We start from the raw sequence: 23,016 nt of genomic DNA, 5'->3' as shown, positions 1-23,016 counted from the left end.
TCAATTATCAGGTTAAAAGGTGAACTTGAGCAATAAAGGAAAATATATCACAGGTACATATATGTAATACGTAAAATTGGCAACATCAAGCTCTTGTAGCTCAGTTGGTTAGAGCACCTGTTTAGTAAGCGGGAGGTCTTGAGTTCGACTCTCAACAAGAGCATTAATATATTTTAAGTGCAATTTTGTCTTTTAGAATTTTATGCTGTATGTCCTTTTTTATGGCTACTTTAGTAATTGTTGAAAAGTTAGTCAAAAACAATAGAGAGGCATGAGTAAATGTGGAAATTAAAGGGGAGTTACTAAACTATTAAGTATGTTATTGAGTAGAGCGTTTATTCTGCTTGATTAATTTGATATATTGGTATTTAATAGTATATACTTTACATAGTTAACAAGAAACTTCAGTGACGAAATCACTGCAGTAGAATTCAAAATCTTGAAATTGAGATGCAGACTAAGTTCACCTAAAAACTACAACTATTTCTTGAAATTAGATATAATTTCAATTTTCTACTTTATGACACTCATTCATTTTTCGTTTATAGTCAAATGAACGACATAATTGTATAACTGAATTTTTTTTTACTTTAAACTTTTCAGTTTACCTTTAATAACATACTCTTACAGTGATAGCCAATTGGAATGTTATTCGTGTTCAAAGACTACAAGTTTCTAATGATACATTTAGGATACGTCAAATATTTTTTTGGTGACCTCATCCCTTCAGCTTGTCTTTTATTAGCAGCCTTCCATTTCTGTAGCCACATATTAAATATGGCTTTAGGTCTAGCATTATTCTGGAACATTAAGCCTTTTCAATCCATTTTAGAGTGTATTGGTATCAGTTGTAAGTATATGTGCTTGATCATACTCTTTTGTTCATCAAATGGTCTGTGAAGTTGGTTGATGATCTGTTTAGCTTCAAGGATCTTCCTTATCATCCAACTTGCACTCTGAGGGATGCTCATATCATCAATCTTTTATCCTTTAACATAATAAGCATGGATCCACTTGATCCACAACTTATCTTGCTTATGATTTAGGTCCTAGTAGGACTTGGCAATTGCAGCATTGTTCCACATCTGCAAATTAGTAAGGTTGAGTCCCTCTACAGATTTAGGGAGGCATACCTTTTCCCAAGCGAGCAGTAATTTTTTGGTATTCACATTTCCAATGGACCATAGGTAGCTTCTACAGTAAGCCTCAATTAATTTGACAACTTTAACTGGTAGTGTAAACAACTGAGCCCAATAAGATTGTATTCGAAACAGCACTGTTTGCACCAACTGAGCTCTGCCAGCATAGGATAATTTTTTTGATGTCGAGGATGTTATTTTTGCTACTATTTTGATAATAAGGGGCTGCCACTGAAGAATAGATACCTTTTTAGTGTATAGTGGAACCCCCTAAATATTTAAAAGGCAATTGCCCATGAGAGTAACCAAGAGCTTGAATGACAGTTGCCTTTTGCATAGGATCCATATCCCCACAATAGATTGCACTCTTTGACAAATTAGCCTATAATCCCGAGGCAAATGAGAATGTCCTAAAATAATTATGGAGCCTCTGCACTTATTCTAGCTCACCCCCTAACAAATAGTAATAAGTCATCCGCAAATCACAAGTGAGTGATGCGCAGTTTGCTATATCGAGGGTGGTATTTGAACTGTTTATCTTATTTCGGTCCATTGAGTAGTCGACTCAGATACTCCATAAGAATGGTGATATTGGATCTCCTTGCCTCAATCACTTAGCTGCATTAAAAGGCTCTACTGATTCTCCATTTAACAGAATGAAGTAATCCAATTATGAAGCATTTTTTTGAAAAACACTTTAGAGAAAAATACACTTAGAAGCACCTTTTTATAAAAGTTTGGTCAAACACTAATTGCAGCTCAAAAGTGTTTTTCAAATTGATTAGCCAAACACAAACTGTTTCTCACCAAAAGTACTTTTTTGAAAAACACTTTTCAAAATAAGCAGATTTTTCCAACTTGGCCAAACATGCTATAAAGTCAACTAAAAACAACAACTATTTATTGAAATTACATATCACTCTCTTTGTTCTATTTTTATGACACTCATTCATTTTTCCTTTGTTGTCAAATGAACGACATAATTGTATAGCTGAAATTTTTTAACTTTAAATTTTTTCAGTTTACCTCTAATAACATACTCTTATAGTGATCGCCAACCGGAATATTATTTGTGTTTAAAGACTACAAGTTTTCTAATAATACATTTAAGATACATCAAATATTTTTTCCTTAATCTTCGTAGCTATGCAAATACAACAATACTAATAACAACAACAACAACAACAACAACAACAATTAAAAATTCAGTGTAATTCTAAAAGTGGGATCTGGGGAGGGTAGTATGTACGCAGACTTTACCCCGACCTTGTGAAGATAAAGAACTTGTTTCCGATGGACCCTAGGCTCAAAGGAAGCATAGTCACAACATTAGTGAAAAAGAAATATGATAGTGTGAAAGCCACGAGAAAAAAAAATATGAACAATAGCAAGATAACAAGATAACCGAAACAAAAAAAACAATATTTAGTAATAAAAATCTAAGAATGAGGAAATACGAAAAAAGTATTGATACTACTAATATGAGAAAAAATAAGCTCGACTACTTATTAATATTCTCGATCTCCACACCCTCTTATGAAATAAAATTGAGGGAGTAACAACTAACAAGTATTAGTGCCTAATAAATAGAATTTTATTATAAAATCTTGAATTATTGTAGATGTCCATAACCACCATAGGAGTAATGCTCACTACTCTTCTCCATTATCTTCATAACTTTCACTACTATAATACTTATGGAATTATGATTGTAACTCCATAACTTCCCCATGATCTTCCTCCATGATCTCAAATGCTTAATGACATATTCAATGACATATTTTTTTCATTTTTCATGCCTATATAAAGGCCTTGTAATAGATGGAAAGAACACACAATTGAAGAAGAAATACGAACCTCTCCTCTCTTTCTCTCTATATCTCTTAGTTTGTTTTTCCTTGTTCTATATTGTTACTTTGAACTATATTTTATAACACGTTATCAGCACGAGTCAGTCTTTATTGTTGCCTTCAAATTGAATTTGATTTTCTCCTTGAGATTGAACTGTTTGATGGTGCTGCTCATTGAAGTAAATCAGGTGATATGTTCTAATATTACTTTATCCCCTTTTTGATTTGCTAACTCTTTTTAAGTTGTGTTTTTCTCTTCGGAATAAGGTACTTGTTTTTGAAGTTGTGCATTTTTATGTGAAATCTGCTTTAAGTTTTATTTGTGATTATAATCACTTCTATATAACCATACAAAGCAGAATGATCATTTGTTTCATATATAATACAGAATCCAATCATAAATTTGGTTGATGCCTTTTTAGTTTTAATTTATCAAAAATTGTATTCTTTATTTAATTAATATTATATATATATATATATATATATATATATATATATATATATATATATATATATATATATATATAATTGTTAAACTTTTCTCTTCTTACATGACTCTCTGACCAATAAAATTTTATATATTGCCTACATGTTTTGTTTTTAACCTTCACGAAGCATACGTTCCAGAATGTTTAATTATTTGCAAAGGAAATGTTTGATACAATAGTTAGTTCTAGTAGTTCATAAAGGATATTTCTAATATTGAGCTTAATAGCTATTGATACACGTTAACCAGTAAGAATTAAGTCTAATTACCAAGTATTTTGTCACTTTGAGTTTGATGTAATATTTAGTGTGATGATTAGTGTTTATTGAAACTTACTTTCTGAATTGTTTAAAATGGTTAGAAAATTTTCTTACCCGTTCTAATATTTAAGATTACTTGTCTTCCTGGCTTAAATGCAATATCTGTTACATACTTTCTTGTTTTGATGGAAAAACAAGAAATACACTCAGTAACTTGTAATACTCTATTACAAGCCACTTTGTAATAACTCTATTACAAAGACTTTATAACTCGACTAACTCTAGCCAAGACTCAAACACAAAAGTTTAAGGTTTACAAAGTGATTTGTTTTACCTTCCTTGATGTTAATAATGCATTTGTGACATCACTAGGATGATGTAAGCAAGGTAGGTAAATGACATTCCCCATAAAGTTGACTGCTACATTATTTTTGCACTATAGCGTGTGCGGGCATCAACTTTACAGCTGGGGCAGTTGACTTGTACTGTTTCCTCGGAAAACAATAGTTATCTGTTCCCTATGTTGTTCCTCTGACTCTGAAGAGTTGAAGCATATTCCAAGCTGGAACCTTTCATCTTAAGGTCTTGAGGATATGTAACTGGTTCCTTATCTGGTTCTTGGCAGTAAGTTTGTTAGATCATCAAAACATAAAGCAAGATAGTTGTAACCTATGAGTTCAACATAGTAAACAATATCGTAATAAATAAGTGAATTAAAAATTATAAGAAATATTATCAATGAAACTTTTGATCCAATACATATTTGTGTACTAATATACTATATGTAAACTTATCAAAATCAAATTTTATCTTCATTCGTGGCCCGTGACCGGAAGATTTTTATTTTTTTTTTTTATTCTTCTTCACAAGCAGTGAAAACATTAATCTAGATGAATAACATAATTAAAAGATATATATATATATATATATATATATATATATATATATATATATATATATATATATATATATATATATAAGTATTACAAGTTAGTGAGGGATTAAGAGGTTAATTCTTAGGTATCATAGGTTGTAATCTAAAAGTTGTTCAGTAGTGAAGTTGAAATCCTACAAGGGTAGGTCGTGATTTTTAATCCTGTTGAGCTGGGAATTTTCCACATAAAATTCCTCTTGCTATTTAATTACTGCTGCGTGTGTTCTAGTGGAACTGATAGAGAACCTGGTTCTCTATAGAGTTTGGTGAACCCTTATATTGTATCAATTGGTATCAGAACAGGTTTTTTCTATCAGGTTAACACCTAGAAAGGATCCTCATGGCTGCTCTTCTAAACTTCGAAGAAATCCAGTCTACTTACAGGCCACATAGGTTCAATGGACAGTATTACGGATGGTGGAAAACTAGGATGCACGACTTCATCATGGCTGAAGATTCTGAGCTATGGGATCTCATATGTGACAGACCCTTTGTTCCCACCAAGAATCTTGGCGACCCAGCTGTAGCCATTCCCAAGACGAGGAAGGAATTCAATGACGCTGATCGAAAGACCATAGAAAAGAACTTTCGTGTAAAGAAAATTCTTGTTTGTGGCATTGGTCCTAATGAATATAACAGGATATCGGCATGCCAATCTGCAAAAGAAATCTGGGAGGCTCTTCAGACAGCTCACGAAGGAGGTTAAGCAATCCAAGATCGACATGCTCAAAACTGAATACGAGCTTTTCAGGATGAAAGATGATGAATCCATCCAAGATATGCACACTCTTTTCACCTCCATCATTAATGAGCTTCACTCTCTTGGTGAAACTATTCTAAGAAACAAGCTTGTCAGGAAAATCCTTAGTGTTCTGCCCAGTTCTTGGGAAAGCAAAGCGAATGCCATTACAGAGGTGAAGGACTTGTAAACACTGACCATAGATGAACTTGTTGGCAATCTGAAAACATATGAAATAAAGAAGAAGAAGGATAATAAAAGAAGAGAACCCAAAAAGGAGAAGAACCTGGTCCTCAAGACAGACAACAATGATTCAAGTGGTGAGGATGGTGATATGGCTTACTTGACAAGAAGATTTCAGAAGATGGTTCTCAGGAATTGAGGCATTCCAAAAAAGGGAAGTTCTAGCAAGCCAAAGAATTATGACCTCTGTCATAAATGTGGCAAGCCAAAATACTTCATCAAGGAGTGCCCTCTCTTAAAGCAAGATCAGTACAAAAACAACTTTGCCAAAGCAGCCAAGAGGAACCTGGTTCCTGATAAACGCTTCAAGAGAAAGAATGCCACTAACAATGTTGTAAAGCAAGTTCTTGCTGCATGGGGAGACTCCTCCAGCGAATTTGAAGAAGAAAATAATCATGGTGATAGTTCAATGATAGCAATAGAAAGCGAAGAAACTGAGTATGACTCAATCTTTGCCTTGATGGCTCAGTCTGATGATGATGAAGATGACGACGATGATGAGGTAAATTTTCTGGATGTTCAGAGAAATCTGAAATCTTATTCTCCTAAAAAACTCATGTCTTTGTAAAATATGTTAATTGATGCTTATCACAGTCTTATAAATAATAAAGATGATTTAACTGTGGAGTTAGGAGAAGCAGAACAAACCAGAGATGACTTAGTAATCGTGGTTGTTGACTTAAAGGAAACAATTGAGAACCTGAAGAAAGAGAAGGATGCCTTAGATGAAAAAATTATAAATATAGAACATGAAAGAGATGATCTAATGGTCGATGTGGTAGACCTAAAAGAGACTTGTGAGTGTGTAAGAAAGGAAAAAGAAGTCTTAGCTGAGAGAGTTTCTAACATTGAGCATGAGAGAGATGACATATTAGTGGTGATAGTGGACTTGAAGGAAATAATTGGAGAACCTAAAATAGAGAGTAGGCCTGAAAATTCTCAAAAGGGAAAGGAAGTTGCAAGCGAGGCACACATTAAGAACTAGGAAGAGTGAAGAGTGATCTTGAAAAGTCACTCAAGTGGACCTGGTCCTATGATGTTATCACTGGCATGTACACCAACAATAGGGAAAACAGGCAGGGGATTGGGTTCCAAAGGGAAAAGATTCCCTATAACCCTCGTAGCAAGTATATTACTGTACCTGATAATTGGCTTTGCACCCACTATGGAAACACTGGGCACTTTAAAGAAAACTGTAAGACCAGATTTCAGTCACAACAGAAAAATATTGTTTTCGTTGAAAAAGTAACTACTGGTAGAGAACCTGGTCCCTCATATAAAAAAAAAGCATGATGCCTGCTTGGACCACAAGATCCCTCATTCACCTCTTTCCTCATTACAATAGACCCAAACTCGTTTGGGTTCCTAAGTCTAACTCATAATTCTCTTGTGCAGGGAACATTGAAAGGAAGCAGCCTACAATGGTACATGGATAGTGGCTGCTCAAAGCATATGATTGGAAGTACATCTGATTTCCTTTCACTTAAAGCCCTGCAAGGAGGGAGTGTATCCTTTGGTAATGGCAAGAAAGGATACATTCTAGGAGTTGGAAGGATTGGGAAGTCTCTCTCACACTCAATCGAAAATGTGTACTACATGAACGGGTTAAAGTACAACTTACTAAGTATTTCCCAGATCTGTGATAAGGGAAACAAGGTAGAATTTGTGTCACAAGTATGTACAGTCACAAACATAGTGACTGGTAAGGTGGTGCTAGTAGCAAAAAGATACAAAAATATCTATGTTGCTGATTTTGAGTATCTACAGAATGGTGATCTTAACTGTGTAAGTGCTATTAACGATGATACCGAATTATGGCATAGGAGGCTGGGTCATGCAAGCTTCACGTTGCTGAACAAATTGGTCAGGAAGGACCTGGTTCGTGGTCTGCCCAAGTCAAGTTTTAAAAATCACAAAGTGTTTGATGCATGTGTAAAAGGTAAGCAAGTCAGATCTTCATTCAAGCCCAAAAGGGATGTCAGTACCTCAAAGTCATTTGATCTTCTTCACATGGATCTATGTGGACCCATGAGGGTGGCAAGCAAGGGAGGAAAGAAATATATCTTCGTTATAGTCGACGATTACTCCAGATTCACCTGGACCCTGTTTGTCAGAACCAAGGACGAAACCTTTGAAGTGTTTGTTGCTTTCATCAAAAAGATTCAAGTGAAGATGGGTAATAATGTAGTTTGCATCAGGTCTGATCATGATACAGAGTTCGACAATGCCAAATTTGATGAGTTCTGTACTGAAAATGGTATCACTCATAATTTTTTGGCTCCAAGAACACCTCAACAAAATGGTGTTGTGGAGAGAAAAAATAGATTTCTTGAAGACGGCAAGGACAATGTTGATTTACAGTGGGATCGCAAAGAATTTCTGGGCAAAAGCCTTCAATACTGCCTGCTACTTGGTGAACATGTGCATGATCAGGTCCCTTCTGAACAAGATTCCATATAAACTGCTGAATGGAAGGAAGCCCAAGCTGACACATCTAAGGACCTTTGAGTGTAAATGTTTTGTCCTCAACAATGGAAAGGAAGCTCTTGGAAAATTCGATGCCAAAAGTGATGAAGGAATCCTTCTGGGATACTCATCCCACAGCAAAGCTTACAAAGTATACAACAAAAGGACTCAGTGTGTTGAAGAGAGTATACATGTGATCTTTGATGAATCTCACCTCTCCTGTGAGAAGGACAGACGTGTTGACCAAGATGGAGAACCTTTATCTATTCCAGGTGAATTTATCGACATGGAAAATGGAAAGGAAGACAGGATGAATCATGTCAAGGATTCCAGAAAAGATGATACAAATACATCTCCATCCTTTCGAGAGGAACCTGGCCCTACGATCACAACAACTGAAGCTGAAAATAGAGTTGTTGATGCAGTCCAAGGTACTCCACTTACTGAAGTAAGAAGTAGCCAAGAACTTTAGTCAGATATACCTGAATCCTCTACAAATGAGATTCAGGTACCAAACTGGAAGCACAAAAGCTCACATCCTCTTGACAACATAATTACCCCTCTTGATTCAGGTATTCAAACCAGATCAAGAGCCAGAAATTCACTTGCCTTTTCAGCCTTTCTTTCTCAAATAGAGCCCAAAAACATCAAAGAAGTGCTGAAAGATACAGACTGGATCACAGCCATGCAAGAGGAGCTACATCAATTTGAAAGAAATAAGGTATGGCACCTGATCCCTCGACCTGCAGATCGAACCATCATAGGAACCAGGTGGGTATTCAGGAACAAACTTCATGAGTTTGGAAATACAACAAGAAACAAGGCAAGGCTTGTAGTTCAAGGCTACAATCAGAAAGAAGGGATCGATTATGATAAAATATTTGCTCCAGTTGCTCGAATGGAAGCCATTAGAATTCTTATTGCCTTTGCATCTCATATGGAGTTCACACTATTCCAAATGGATGTCAAAAGTGCATTTCTAAATGTCTATCTGAAAGAAGAAGTCTATGTCAAGCAGCCTCCTGGTTTTGAGAGTCACGAGCATCCTGAGCATGTGTTCAAACTGGACAAGGCATTATACGGGCTAAAGTAGGCTCCCCAGGCTTGGTATGAAAGGTTGTCAAAATTCCTTCTAGAAAATGGATTTACAAGAGGAAAAATTGACAATACTCTTCTGAAGAAAAGAGGGAGGAACCTGCTCATTGTTCAGGTATATGTTGATGATATCATCTTTGGATCCACAACTGACTCGCTTTATGAAGAATTTACTAAACTCATGGGGAGTGAGTTCGAGATGAGTATGATGGGCGAATTAAATTTCTTTCTAGGACATCAAGTAAAGCAATCTCAAAAGGGAACATTGATAAGTCAGTAGAAGTACATCAAGGAGTTGCTAAAAAGCTTTCACATGGAAGCATCAAAAGTCATCGACACCTCTATTGCCACAGCTACCCGACTAGACATGGATGAACCTGGTTCTCCTGTAAATCAGACCATGTATAGAGGGATTATAGGGTCACTCTTGTATCTTACTGCAAGCAGACCAGACATTGTGTTCAGCGTGGGCCTTTGTGGAAAATTTCAATCCAATCCAAAGGAATCTCATCTGAAAGCTGCCAAGAGAATATTGAGATATCTCAAAGGAACGCAAGAACTGGTTCTCTACTATCCCTCAGGTGACAGCTTTGATCTTATTGGGTATGCTGACGCTGATTATGCAAGATATCTGGTGGACAGGAAAAACGCGTCTGGAATGGCACATTTCATGGGTTCCTGCCTAATCTCGTGGGGTACAAGGAAGCAAAACTCAGTGGCACTCTCAACTATAGAAGCGAAATATGTAGCAGCTGCTTCTTGTTGTGCTCAGTCGTTGTGGATCAAGCAGCAGCTGGAAGACTTTGGAGTGTTCTCATATTGTGTGCCTCTCCTATGCGACAATACAAGTGAACTCAATATGGCCAAAAATCCAGTCCAACATAAGAGAACCAAGCACATTGATGTGCGGCATCACTTCCTCAGAGACAATGTTGAAAAGGGACTCATTTGCATGAAATTCTGCATCACAGAATATCAGATTGCAGACATATTTACCAAGGCCTTGAGTAGAGAACATTTTGAAAGAAATCGTCTGGCTCTGGGATTGATAAATCCCAACTGAGAACCTGGTCCCTCGATGATTGGCTATGAAAGACATGTTCAGGTAAAATTAGCTAAAAAGTATTTTCTGGGAAAGTCTAACTCATCTCTATACCGTTACAGGTAGACACGCATGATGATTACAGAGCAAATAGGCAGTTGATGCAGTTCGTGCTGGTAAAAAGGGCAAAGCTTATAGATGCAAGATTTGTCAGGGAACCTGGTTCCTCTAACACAAGTTAGTAGTTTCTTTATTCTCTTATGCACAATTTTGAATGGATAAAACAAGTGCCACATCATCAGTGCGTTAGTTTCTTTTCACTGCGTCTTGTGAACCCAAACGTCCTACCCGATAATTATCAATTCGACTCCCAAAATGGCTGCCCTTTCTTAATCGGTCCCTCATCCATCATAACTTCATCTATCACTGTTACAACTCCTCCCATCAAACTTCAAAACCCCATTCTTTTGCCTCTCTTCAAACTGCCAAATCCCTTCTCTTCTTCTCACCGTGGCTGAAAATCAAACAACCTCAAGTTCTCCAAGTGACATCCTCATTGAGTCCTCACCTGTTGATACACCCATATTAGACTCCTCACCCCACACCACTGCAAACCAAAACCCTAGGACATAGTCACCCCATATTCTGTCTCCTCTCCTACCCACTCGAGTTCTGGTTCTCATAGGAGTCGCAAAATCTCGACTCCCAAAAGATTTGTAGCCCAGGGCCCTTCTCCTACTTCGCCGAAAAAAGGGGATGAATAGAGTATTACTAACAAAGAAGAAAATCAGGCATTTTCAATTTCACCTATGAAAAAGGGGTCAAAGGTAGATCCAACTGATAGTTCCGAGAAGCTTGACTCAACAAAGACTGCTCCCGATCTTATGTCCACGGGTAACACTCCTTTCTCTACTGAATTTTTCATGGATATACAAGAAAAGGAGGCAATAGAGAACATATTATCTATAGCTCATGAATGGGTTGTTATAGAAGGAGATGATGATGGTTTTGGGACTCAGGGAGAAGAGTCTAAGACTATGAAAGAGGATAGAGAGCTTGTGCATGTTGAATAATCGGCACAGGACAATACTACTGGGTACCAAATGAGGGACCTGATTCCTCCCAGGAGGATTTAACTCAGAGGTCCTCTCAAGAGCCCCAGGTCAGTATTGACCCTGCTCCCTTTGATGTTGAGCCTTTGTGTGTAGTGATGCCTGAGGAAAGATATGTGTCCAGAGAAGAAAAAGGTGTTAGTGAAGAAGATTCTAATGATATGTCGATTGCTAGCTTGACTAGGCGTAGACCAATGGTTGCTCAAGAGTCCACTCCTAAGCGACCTACTATAAGGTTGCAAAGGAAGGAGGCTCTTGAGTCTGCACTTAAGAATAGCCAAGCTAAGTCAAGGAGAAGAAAATTAGTGAAAGATGGGAAAGTTGTGAGCGAGAAGTCAGTGCTAGTTGTGAATGTGGATGATGAAGTAGAAGAGGAACCTAGTTCCTTAACTAGAAAGCGCTTACAGAAGAATGGTGTAACGACCCGGTCAGTCGTTCTGAGAGTTGTAGCCCCGTTTTCCCCATTTATGCTTATTTATGTGTTGTTCAGCTGTGTTGAGTTGTATCGAGTTGGTAGGTTTGGGTTCGGAGTAATTTTGGAGTGAAATGAGACACTTAGTCTCTTAGTTAGAAAGTTAAGTTAGAAAAGTCAATCGTAAGTTAACTTATGAGTAAACGAGTTTGGACTTGGATTTTTATGATTCGGTTATCTTTGTTGAGTGATTTTAGACTTAGAAGTGTGTCCGGAATATAATTTGGAGGTCCATGGTAGAATTAGGCTTGAATTGGCGAAAGTTAGAAATTTGGCGATTTTGGTTGGCAGTAGAAAATTAGGTATCGAGGTCGGAATGGAATTTCGAAAGTTGGAATAGGTTCGTAGTGTCATTTTTAACGTGTGTGCACAATTTGAGGTCATTCGGACGTGGTTTGATAGGTTTCGACATCGTTGGCGAATTTTGAAAGTTTAGAAGTTCTTAGGCTTAAATTAGAGGTTGATTCGGTGTTTTGGTGTTGTTTTGGGTGTTCTGAAGGTTTGACTAAGTTCGGGTAGTGGTATATGACTTGTTTAAATTTTTGGTTGAGGTCCCGAGGGCGTCGGGGTGATTCCGGGTGGTTAACGGATTTGTCGAAGTAGGAAAATGCAGTTGAACTTGCTGCTACTGATATTTCCGCACCTGCGGAAAGGGAGTCGCAGGTGCGGGGCCGCTGGTGCGCATGGGGGTTCGCAGGTACGGGCAGTGGTGGGCTAAGCAGGATGCGTAGGTGCGAGAAGGCTATCGCATCTGCGAGCCCGCAGATGCAAGACCTGGGGCGCAGATGCGGAAGGAAGGAAGAAGGCTGGCTTCACAGATGCGGCGTGTCACGCGCAGGTGTGGAACGTGGGCTCATAAGTGAGTTCCGCACCTACGATGGATTTTTACGCAGGTGCGGTTGCGCAGAAGCGAGAAAGGGTCCGCAGGTGCGGAACCCCTAGGGCAGAACCTATAAAAGTAACCCTTCGCGAATTTTTGCCCTTTTTCCACCATTGTTGAACGGTTTTGAGCTTTGGGCAGTGTTTTTCAAGGGAGAATCATGAGACATCAGTGAGGTAAGTCGCTTGGATTTATTTACACGCATTTATGATGTTTTTCCACTGATTAGCCATGAAATTAGTAGGGGTTTAGGGTAAAATTGAGGGAGTTAGGGTTTGTGTTTTGGAGAGTTTTAAGTGAGGATTTGAGGGACCAAACGGAGTACGATTTTGACGAATTTTATATGTTTAGATTCGGGTGAGGACGAGGGTTGTTATTCTGCCATTTTTGACTAGTTTCGAGATGTGGACCCGGGGGGCGGGTTTTGGCCGATTTCGGATTATTGGCCTATTTATGTAGTTTTTATTATGGAATTCGATTCTTTAGCCTATGTTGCTAGTAGTATTCTGATTTTGGTTAGATTCAGATCTTTTGGAGACCGAGTCCAGAGACGAGGGCATCCCGGAGTAGGATTTTACGTTGTTAAGGTAAGTAACAGTTTTAACTCTGGCTTTGAGGGTATAAACCCGGAGATTTGACATCACGTGATTGTTTGGAAGTGATACCCATGCTAGGTGATGGGCGTGTGGGTGTGAACCATGAGGGATTGAGACTTGATCCGTCCTGTGAGGCTGTGAGGCCTAATGGCTATTATCTGTGGTTATGTGTTTATTTGTTATTGAACTTGTTTGCCTTCATGTTAGAGATCATGCTTAGGCTTTATTCATGCTCACATTATTTGCACTCAGTCATAGATATTATTGTACATGTTTACCTCAGTTCCTATTATTTTTCTGATATGCTGTGATACTTGACGTGGGCTGTGTTTCCCTTATTTGTTGTTGATGGTGAGGCTAGAGAGGTACATGACTGAGTGAGGCCGAGGGCCTGTTGTGAGGTATTTGATTGAGGCACGTAAGTTGTCCGTGCAGCACGTGAGTTATCCGTACGGATCCAGGTATTGATACCATAGGGCGTGAGTTGTCTGCGTAGCACGTGAGTTGACCGTGCGGATCTAGGGATTGATATTATGGCACGTGAGTTGTCCGTGTAGCACGTGAGTTGTCCGTGCTTAGCGCCTGGGTTTTGGGAGCCCCTCCGGATTTTGTACACATCCCTAATGAGCGCAGGTACCTATTGAGTGTTGAGTGTATTGAGTGTTGAGTGATGAAGTGACATTGCTATGAGGTTACATTTACTTTTGTTGTTGCTGCATTTACCTGTTAATTTCTTTGTGGCATTTGTTGGTTTTTATGGAATTTACCTGTTTATTTATGTTTATTGTAAATTGTGAAAATAAATACTTGGACTGTTTTGCTTGGCTCGTCACTACTACTCAGTTCCTTAGTTATTTCTGTTACTACTGAGTCGGTTGTACTCATGCTACACCTTGCACTTCATGTGCAGATCCAGGTGTGTTTGATTACGGAGGTCGTTGAGTCCGGGAGAATTGAGTTTCAGAGACTACGAGGTAGCTGCCAGCGTTCGCATGGTCTTGTCTCTCCTTCTATATATTTCTTTCTGTCTTGTGTTGATACTTAGACACTGGTTGTATTAGTTTGGTTATCTAGATACTCAAGACTTAGTGACACCCCGATGTTTGGGGCTCGTTTCCGTATTTTCTATAATTATATTTAGAGTTGATTTAGTTTATGAAAAATTCAAATGTTGGAAATGTTTTATTAAATTATTATAATCGATTTAGTTGTAATATTTTGGGAAATAGGCTTGCCTTATAACACGATAGGCGCCATCACAACCATGGTTAGATTTTGGGTCGTGACACATGGTCTCCCCAAGCCTAAAATGGGATCTTATGTGTCTGTTGAAGGTTTGAACAAGTCTGATGATGTTGTTGCTAGTAAAAGTGTGGTGAAGGAATCTGGTGATAAGTTGGTAGAAGAGTTTGCTGCCAGGGTGATGGAAGAATTTGGTGAAAAGTCTATGAAGCCTGATGAAAAGGGAAAGAATGTTTGCAAATCTGCTAAGAGAAGTGCTTATACGGATGAGGAACCTGGTTCCACAAAGAAGGCCAGAATGAGAGATCCAAGGACTGCCGGGAAAGAGGGGTTAAGAAGTCAAAAGGTACTTTGGGGCTGCATATTTGCCCCTAATATCTTGGAGGAGGCTGGTATGAGACAGTTGGTTAAGATCTGTGAGTTCCAACATTGGACACATTTGTTCACGAATGATGCCCCAATGGTGTATGAAGAGGAAGTCCAAAGTTTCTACGCTGACCTTTTTAAAGTTGAAGATGATCACATTTGTGTGTTGGTGAATAGAGTTGATATGGTGATGGACTCATCCTTGTTGGGATCCATTCTTGGTGTGCCTGCTGAAGGGTTGTCTAGTGTCCATAGATCTTATTCTCAAAATTTCAGAAATGCCATATTAAAGGACAGAGCAGTTCAGCAGGGGGAATGGGTTCAGAAGAAGGCCTTTTTCCTGTATATCAACTGTTGTTTGAGATGGTGAATAAAGTACTGCTGCCTCGAGTTGAGAAAAGATCTATCACCTCTCGTGCAGACATGTTCCTCATGGAAGCACTGGACAACTTCACTACCATCAATCTGCCTGGATTATGATAGAGCATATGAATAAAGTGACAGACTTTAAAGATGGTAATCATGGGATGTCGTATGGGTTCCTTCTCACCAAGGTCTTTAAGCACTTCAAGGTTCCTTTGGGACAAGCTAAATTGGGCACCAAGAAGCAAACCTTCTCCAAAGCTACCCTTGAAGAATGTGAGTGTATCGAGAAAATTGGAGGGGTTGGAAGCACTTCTACCATATCTCAGCTGATCAACGCTCAAAACAGTGCTACCTCGGAGATAAGGAAATTGAAAGCAAGTAATGCTATCCTTGAGACTCAGTTAAGTCAGTTGCAGGAGACACCTGGTTCTAGTTGTTCTCAAGGAGAAGAGGTTGCTCGTCTAACCAAAGAGAATGTTGAGCTCAGGAAACGAGTAGAGGACCTGAAAGAGAGACTGCTCAATGAGCAAATGTCAGCAAATGCTCGAATGGATTTAGTCCTCCAAGCCCTTTCTAAGCCATCTCCTTCCAATGCTCCCTAAACAGCGTCTCTTCAGTGTCTAGTCTTTAGTGATCAGTCTATTCCCTCAGTATCAGTTTTTTTTATGATGATGTTTGTGGTGTTTTTTTTTTGTTAAAAATTGTGAATAGTGGTAGTAACATTGACTCTGCTCCTGTTGAAAAATCCAAATTAATGATAATGCAAGCTTTTCCCTTTTTTCTAACTATGCCCTGTCTTTATGCTCTATTTTTAGTCATGTTGTGTGCACACAAGTGGCATGAGTTAACTCAAGCTAGACTTTTTTTTGCTATATACTTGTTGCTCTTCTTTTTATGATGCCAAAAGGGGAAAGATTAATGTGCATAATTGATTAATGAGCACTGATTAAGGGGGAATACAGACTCAGGGGGAAACTTAAGACTTTTCAGGTTCACGTTCTGGTTCTGTGCGTTTTCTTTGGGATCTTCAATTATAAGTTTATCATCATCAAAAATGGGGAAATTGATAGGTTACAACTATCTTGCTTTATATTTTATGATCTAATAAACTTACTGCCAAGAACCAGATAAGGAACCAGTTACATATCCTCAAGACCTTAAGATCGAAAGGTTCCAGCTTGGAATATGCTTCAACTCTTCAGAGTCAGAGGAACAACAGAGGGAACAGATAACTATCATTTCCCGAGGAAACAGTACAAGTCAACTGCCCCAGCTGTAAAGTTGCTGCCTGCACATGCTACAGTGCAGAAACAATGCAACAGTCAACTTTATGGGGAGTGTCTTTTACCTACCTTGCTTACATCATCCTAGTGATGTCACAAATGCATTATTAACATCAAGAAAGGTAAAACAAATCACTTGTTCACTTAGAGAAATCATTGAAGCTCTCATACGGTCATTGATCATCAAGCAAGCAATTCTCAAGTGCATCAAGAACAAAGAACAATACTACTACGGACCAATTCCCCACAGCAAGTTATTGTATGTCCTTAGTTGAGTTGTAACTTTGTAATAGTTCTTAAATTGTATTTCCTACTTAGCTTGTTCAAAAGTATTCTGTAGAAAACTCTTTGTAAACCTTAAACCTTTGTGTTTGAGTCTTGGCTAGAGTTAGTTGAGTTGTAAAATCTTTGTAATAGAGTTATTACAAAGTGGCTTGTAATAGAGTATTACAAGTTAGTAAGGGATTAAGAGGTTAATTCCTAGGTTGCATAGGTTGTAATCTAAAAGTTGCTCAGTAGTGAAGTTGAAATCCTACAAGGGTAGGTCGTGGTTTTTAATCCCGTTGAGCTGGGAATTTTGCACGTAAAATTCCTCTTGTCATCTATTTACTGTTGTGTGCGTGTGTTCTAGTAGAACAGATAGAGAACCTGGTTCTCTATAGAGTTTGGTAGACCCTTATATTATATCATGAACTTACTAAAGTTTGAATTTATGGCTATGTAAAATTATGTTCCATTTCCTGAAGTAAACGAGACAATTTGTGATAAATGTTATATAAGGATAAGACGGTGGGTTCATTTCCCAGTGCACCATGAGGGTAAGACATCGGGAGCAAGTCCTGATGCTCCATGATGATAAGCGTTGGGTTTGAGTCTCAATTCATTATGGCCTAATATGCCTTTATATGGGTAAGATATTGGGTTTGAGTCCCAATGCATCATATTGATAATATAATGATGACTAAAGAAAAATAACATATTTTTCATAAAAAGGCATGAAGCGCATCCCACTTGATTTGCTCCATTCTTGAAGTTAATATGGTAGCGGCGCATAATAAGTCTAAATGAAGACAAGTGATTGACTGATGAACGTGAGTGTTCCAAAGAACAAAATAATAATAGTCATCACTATGATTATAAAAGGAGAACAATAAGGGTTCTCAAAATAGTCCTTCAGAATGTGAAGGCAATGTTTACCATCAAATTGGTATGAAAAAATAATAAAGCACGCTGCTGACTATGATCCATTCCTTGAAAAGAATGTGTCTTGTGATAAGCATTGAGAATGCAGACCAATTCCTAAAGGTGAATGTGGCAATATGTGATAAAAATAATGAATAAATACATGCAATGCATGATTGGATGAATACCACACAACTCATCTCTAAGGGAGGTTTGAGTGAAATAAAGAGAATAAATATTATTGTGTGGTTACATAAATATATCATTGACGCGTACATGTGATACGCCAAAATATTTTGGCATGCCTTATAAAAGTTATTAAAGGCAAAATTAAAGCAAGAAATGATTTTGCTTATGATGATTTTGACCATGATATTATGATATGATTTTATTTGTAAAGGAGAAATTCACCATATGGATGGTGTCACAAAAGATCTTATAGTACAAAATTAATTAAGAGCTACGAAAGAGCTAATTTATACTACCCAGATGGGTAAAATTATTCATGACATTAATATTGTAGTAAGTCTCAAAAGAAACTTTTTGAGTTTCAAATGTACAAGACAAAGTGGTTGGCATATTGAGACTATAAATGAAAAGAAGATTGAATATCTTCAAATTACTATAATCATACCGGGTAAATATAAAAGGTTACCCGACTTTTCTTCTATTTGTACTACACAAGTATAAGCATGATGATGGAATCACATGCCACAAGTAAACTAGAGGTTTACTGAAATAAATATTAGTTGGCATGACCGGTTGGCCATCCCGGTTCAATTATGATGCGAAAATTAATTGAGAATTCACGTATATTGAAGAAATAAAAGATTCTTCAAGAAATCTCTTGTGCTGCTTATACTCATGATATGCCAGTTAAGGTTGGGATTGAATCCCTTGATTTCTGGAACGAATAAAAGGTGATAAATATATGGGTCCAGTCACCTGCCATGTGGACCATTTATTATTATATAATTTTAATAGATGCATCTATTCTATGGTCACATGTGCATTTGTTCAATTTGCAGTTTGATTTTTGCAAGGTTACTTGCTCAAATTATTAGAGCAAAGTTCTAGAATATAAATTATGATGATTTATCTTGATAATGCTGGTTTAAATCCAAGTTGGTTTAGCAGAAATTATATGCCTGCAATTATAGTTAAACTATTGGTTATGAGAACAAAACTCCCAAAACAAAATTTGGTATGAGATGTATTATTTAATATACAGCAGCACTTGTACGCATCTAGCCAAGTTATGAAAATTTCTCCCTATCACAATTGATTCAGGGTCAGGAACCAAATAATTTCCATCTAGAAATATGGATGTGTTATATGATTTAATTATGCCACCACAATGCACAATGATGGGGTCCTAAAGAAGGTTGGGAAATGTGTTGGTGATCCCAACATTAAGGGGAGAAAATGGACAGCTGAGAAAGTGATACGTGGAATAAATTATTGTGAATACATATAGATCCTCGTAAAGAAAATATGAACTTGAAGTTCAAGTGATAATTCACTTGCAAATTATTGCCAGACGCATTTGCTGACCCAAAACTAAATATCATATTTCAGCTGCTAATGCTCCAAATAGAATAAAGTCCATGAGGGACAAAGTCTATGGCACGCAAGAAGCGTAATAGACCAATCAGTTCCAAAGATAAAACTCCTTGAAGAAGGAGATGAGCAAATATTCAAAGATGGTCATAATAAAGATGCAAGTGCTCTAGAAGAGTATCACGACATAACACTTCATAAGACCTCATGGGAGAGGCTCAGGTACCTGAAAATAATGAGATCTCGATATCTCAATAAGTTATGCTTTATTGGGCAATAATGAAACCGATATAAAATGATCGTCGACGATATTGTTGATATAATGTAGCGCTCAATATTATTAATATTGACGAGGATCTTGAGCTCAAATCTGTCATGGAATGTGAACAGATAAATAATTGGCCAAAATTAAAAAAAAATACGCAATAAAATTGACTTCACCTGAAAAATGTAAAGCTGGACGGATAGTCCCAACACCTGAAATTATAAAGCCAGTGGAGGTATAAATGTATTCTTGTGCGAAAAAAGTCAAGTCGATAGATATAAAGACGACTTGTGTCACAAGAAGATTTGGAAATATCCTGGCATTGATTATATAGAGACATGTTCTCCTGTGGTGAATGTAGTCATTTCAGGTTTTAATCTGGCAATATATGAAAAACTTAATATGCGTATAATGAAAAATCATTGAAGGATTTAAATTGTTCTGAAGCATATTAAGATTCCCAAGAAATTTATTAAATAAAGTTTCAGCAAATTCTTATGTGAATTAGAGCGATCATGGTGTACATGATTTATTTTTATGTCTAATGAAATTGGTGCACTAATATATCTTGCTAGAACTATGAGTATAACAATATACTAGCAACATATAGTTTTATTCCTATATGAAGATATTGGAATACTATTGGGATTATATTGCAAAAGGAATCCTTGATATAGATTTGTTTATTCTAACAAATATTGCCAAAGTTTTGTTGGTTATGCAAATGCAGGCATTTTCTGAAGTTCGTTCTTCAAACAATCTATTTGTATGTGAGGGTACTGCCATATTATTATTTCACAAGGCAATCAATTGTTGATACTTATTCAACAATGTCAATATACTAGCAACTGATTAAATTAAGTCACTCAACACACAACCGGTGTGTGACTTTACTTTGAAGAGAAGACTCCAATAATAGTGAAGACGGTGATGTTTGCTTATCACAATTGAAAGAAGAATATATTGAAGGAGACAGAATAAATCATTTATTTCATCAAAGTTCTTTATCAGACACAATCTTCACCGAACGGTGAAATAGATATTCAATAAATTTGTTCGCTTAATAATTTGGTGATTCTATTCAACGAAGCATGATCAACCTCAACATTTGAGAAGTTGGTATACATGATCGGAACACATCATCTAGGTGAAATAAATTGATATTTTCATCAGGGGGAGGCAAATACGCATTGTACTTTTTTTCCCTTAGCTACGGTTTTATCCCACTGGATTTTTCTTGCAAGGTTTTTAATGAGGCATCAAGCAATCTGTATTACATGATATGTGTACTCTTTTTCCTTCACTAGGATTTTTTTCCCATAAGATTTTTTTCCTAACAAGGTTTTAACGAGGCACATTATCTATGAACATCTAAGGGGGAGTGTTATAAAATCTTGAATTATGGTGGATGTCCATAACCACCAAAGGAGTAATGCTCACTACTCTTCTCCATTATCTCCATAACTTTCACTACTATAATACTTATGGAATTATGATTGTAACTCCATAACCTCCCCATGATCTTCCTCCATGATCTCAAATGCTTAATGACATATTTCTTCATTTTTCGTGCCTATATAAAGGGCTTGTAATAAATGAAAAGAACACACAATTGAAGAAGAAATAAGAATCTCTCATCTCTATATTTGTTAGCTTGTTTTTTCTTGTTCTATATTGTTACTTTGAGATATATTTCATAACAAATTTAAGTTAGTGCTTAAATTAATTTTTACAAAGCTACAAAAGGGAATAGACATGGGGCCCATTGGTCTATTGATGAAGTGAAAAGGTCATGAATTCCAAATCCAAATCTGCTGAGCTGTAGAATCTGTTGCTGAGTAGACGCCAAAACTTGCGGAGGAATATTGCGTGTCCGTTAGCCACGTGTATGAATCTCTGATTCCCTTTCCAATTCGTGCGTTCATGTCTTAAAAAGTTTGTTTTTAGTGGGCCAACACCGTGTGGGCCTTACCCAGCCCATGATTTGCGCTTTTCACGCCCCCAATCTTTTGCTTTTGACTGTTTTGACCCCACACTTTTTTAAAGAATTTTTTCCCAAGTTCCAAGTACCCGTTTGGCCATAGATTTTGGATATATTTTTTTCAATTTTCTTTTAAAAATACTGTTTGTTCATGGAATATGATCAATTTTTGAAGAATATTTTTTTTAAGTTCCCAAAAACTGGTTTAGGACAGTGTAAAAAATTTTCTTCCACTCACAAAAGTTCAAGTTTTTTCCAAATAAAATGCATGTCCTAACTTCCAAAAATTATTTTTCAACACAACTCCTAAAACTCTTTTTTCAAGTTTCAACTAAATTTATATTCAAACGCTAGCTTAAGTTAATGTTGAAAAAAAAAAGTATTTAAAGTAAAAGTTAAAATTAATTTTTGCGATATTGAAGTTTGGTTTGACCATGAAGTTCATTTAGAAAAGAAAAAGCTTATGAACATTGAAGATTTCGCAAGTCGAAAATCAGTACTTCACATGAACACTTTTATCGAATCAATATTTCAATATTTCACACTTGTAGTTCAAATACTAAACTTCAAATTTGGCAAAAAGTGAAATAGTATTTGCGCTCATATTGGTGCAATAGTGCTAAATTATGTCCTTGATAATTGTGTGAAACGCGAACAAATTCATCGATTATTATATAATTTTAAAAAAAAAATATTGGCCCAATATGTCCTCAAAAATTCGAGCAACAGATACCATAACACGACGCAAACTTCGCGTTTTGAAAAATGAATATCAGAAAATAAAAGGGAAAAAATTCAAAGAAACACTAACAATAACTTATAGCATGTGACTTCTAGCATTTTTTCGCGTGTTGCGGAGGACGTTGTTGGGTTTCATTCCCTCGCTTTGGTTTCTAACTAGTTTTTTCTGTTGCTCTGTTCCCTTTTTATATATAATAATAATAATAATAATAATAATAATAATAATAATAATAAAATGAAACTACTATTTATTCGAGCGTGGGACCAGAAAAACAGTGGTCAATGGATTGAAGCAATATGGGTTAAAATCATGACCTCCACAGTCCACAACAACAACATGTGCATCTTTATTATTGTCAATTATTATTCCTTGAATATCTACATGCCAACAAATGTCGTATGTTTGTTAGATTCCTCTTTGTTGATGACCAGATATGTCGTTAAGCACATTGACTAAAATGAATCAATTTCAAGGCACAAACAAATCTCCCCCAGAAAAGGACTTGGGAAGAGGTAAGAGTAATAGAGTTATGAGTTTATATTTACTATTTATTGTAATTTTCTTAAAATTTATAAGTTGTTCAAGACTCTCGCCTACGGACCGGCGTAGAGAAAACGTTGTAACACCAACACTTTATTTACAAGTTTGGAGAACAATGCTTTTGCACTTAGCCTATGAAATTATTCCCAGAGAAAGAAAGACCTTAAAGCTCAA

At 36.9% G+C, this 23,016-nt stretch overlaps 1 non-coding gene across 1 annotated transcript; it reads left to right on the top strand.

Annotated features, from left to right (window-relative positions):
- The first annotated feature begins 89 nt into the window (after positions 1 to 89).
- TRNAT-AGU (transfer RNA threonine (anticodon AGU)) lies at positions 90 to 163 on the top strand. The gene has a single exon. It is a non-coding gene; the product is annotated as a tRNA-Thr (tRNA).
- Positions 164 to 23,016: the final 22,853 nt, after the last annotated feature.

The sequence above is a fragment of the Nicotiana tabacum genome, chromosome 15 (assembly GCF_000715075.1).
Source record: "Nicotiana tabacum cultivar K326 chromosome 15, ASM71507v2, whole genome shotgun sequence".
In the NCBI taxonomy this organism is placed as follows: domain Eukaryota; kingdom Viridiplantae; phylum Streptophyta; class Magnoliopsida; order Solanales; family Solanaceae; genus Nicotiana; species Nicotiana tabacum.
The sequence above is the reverse complement of the archived record's forward strand: the minus strand, read 5'-3'. Positions and strand labels throughout refer to the sequence as shown.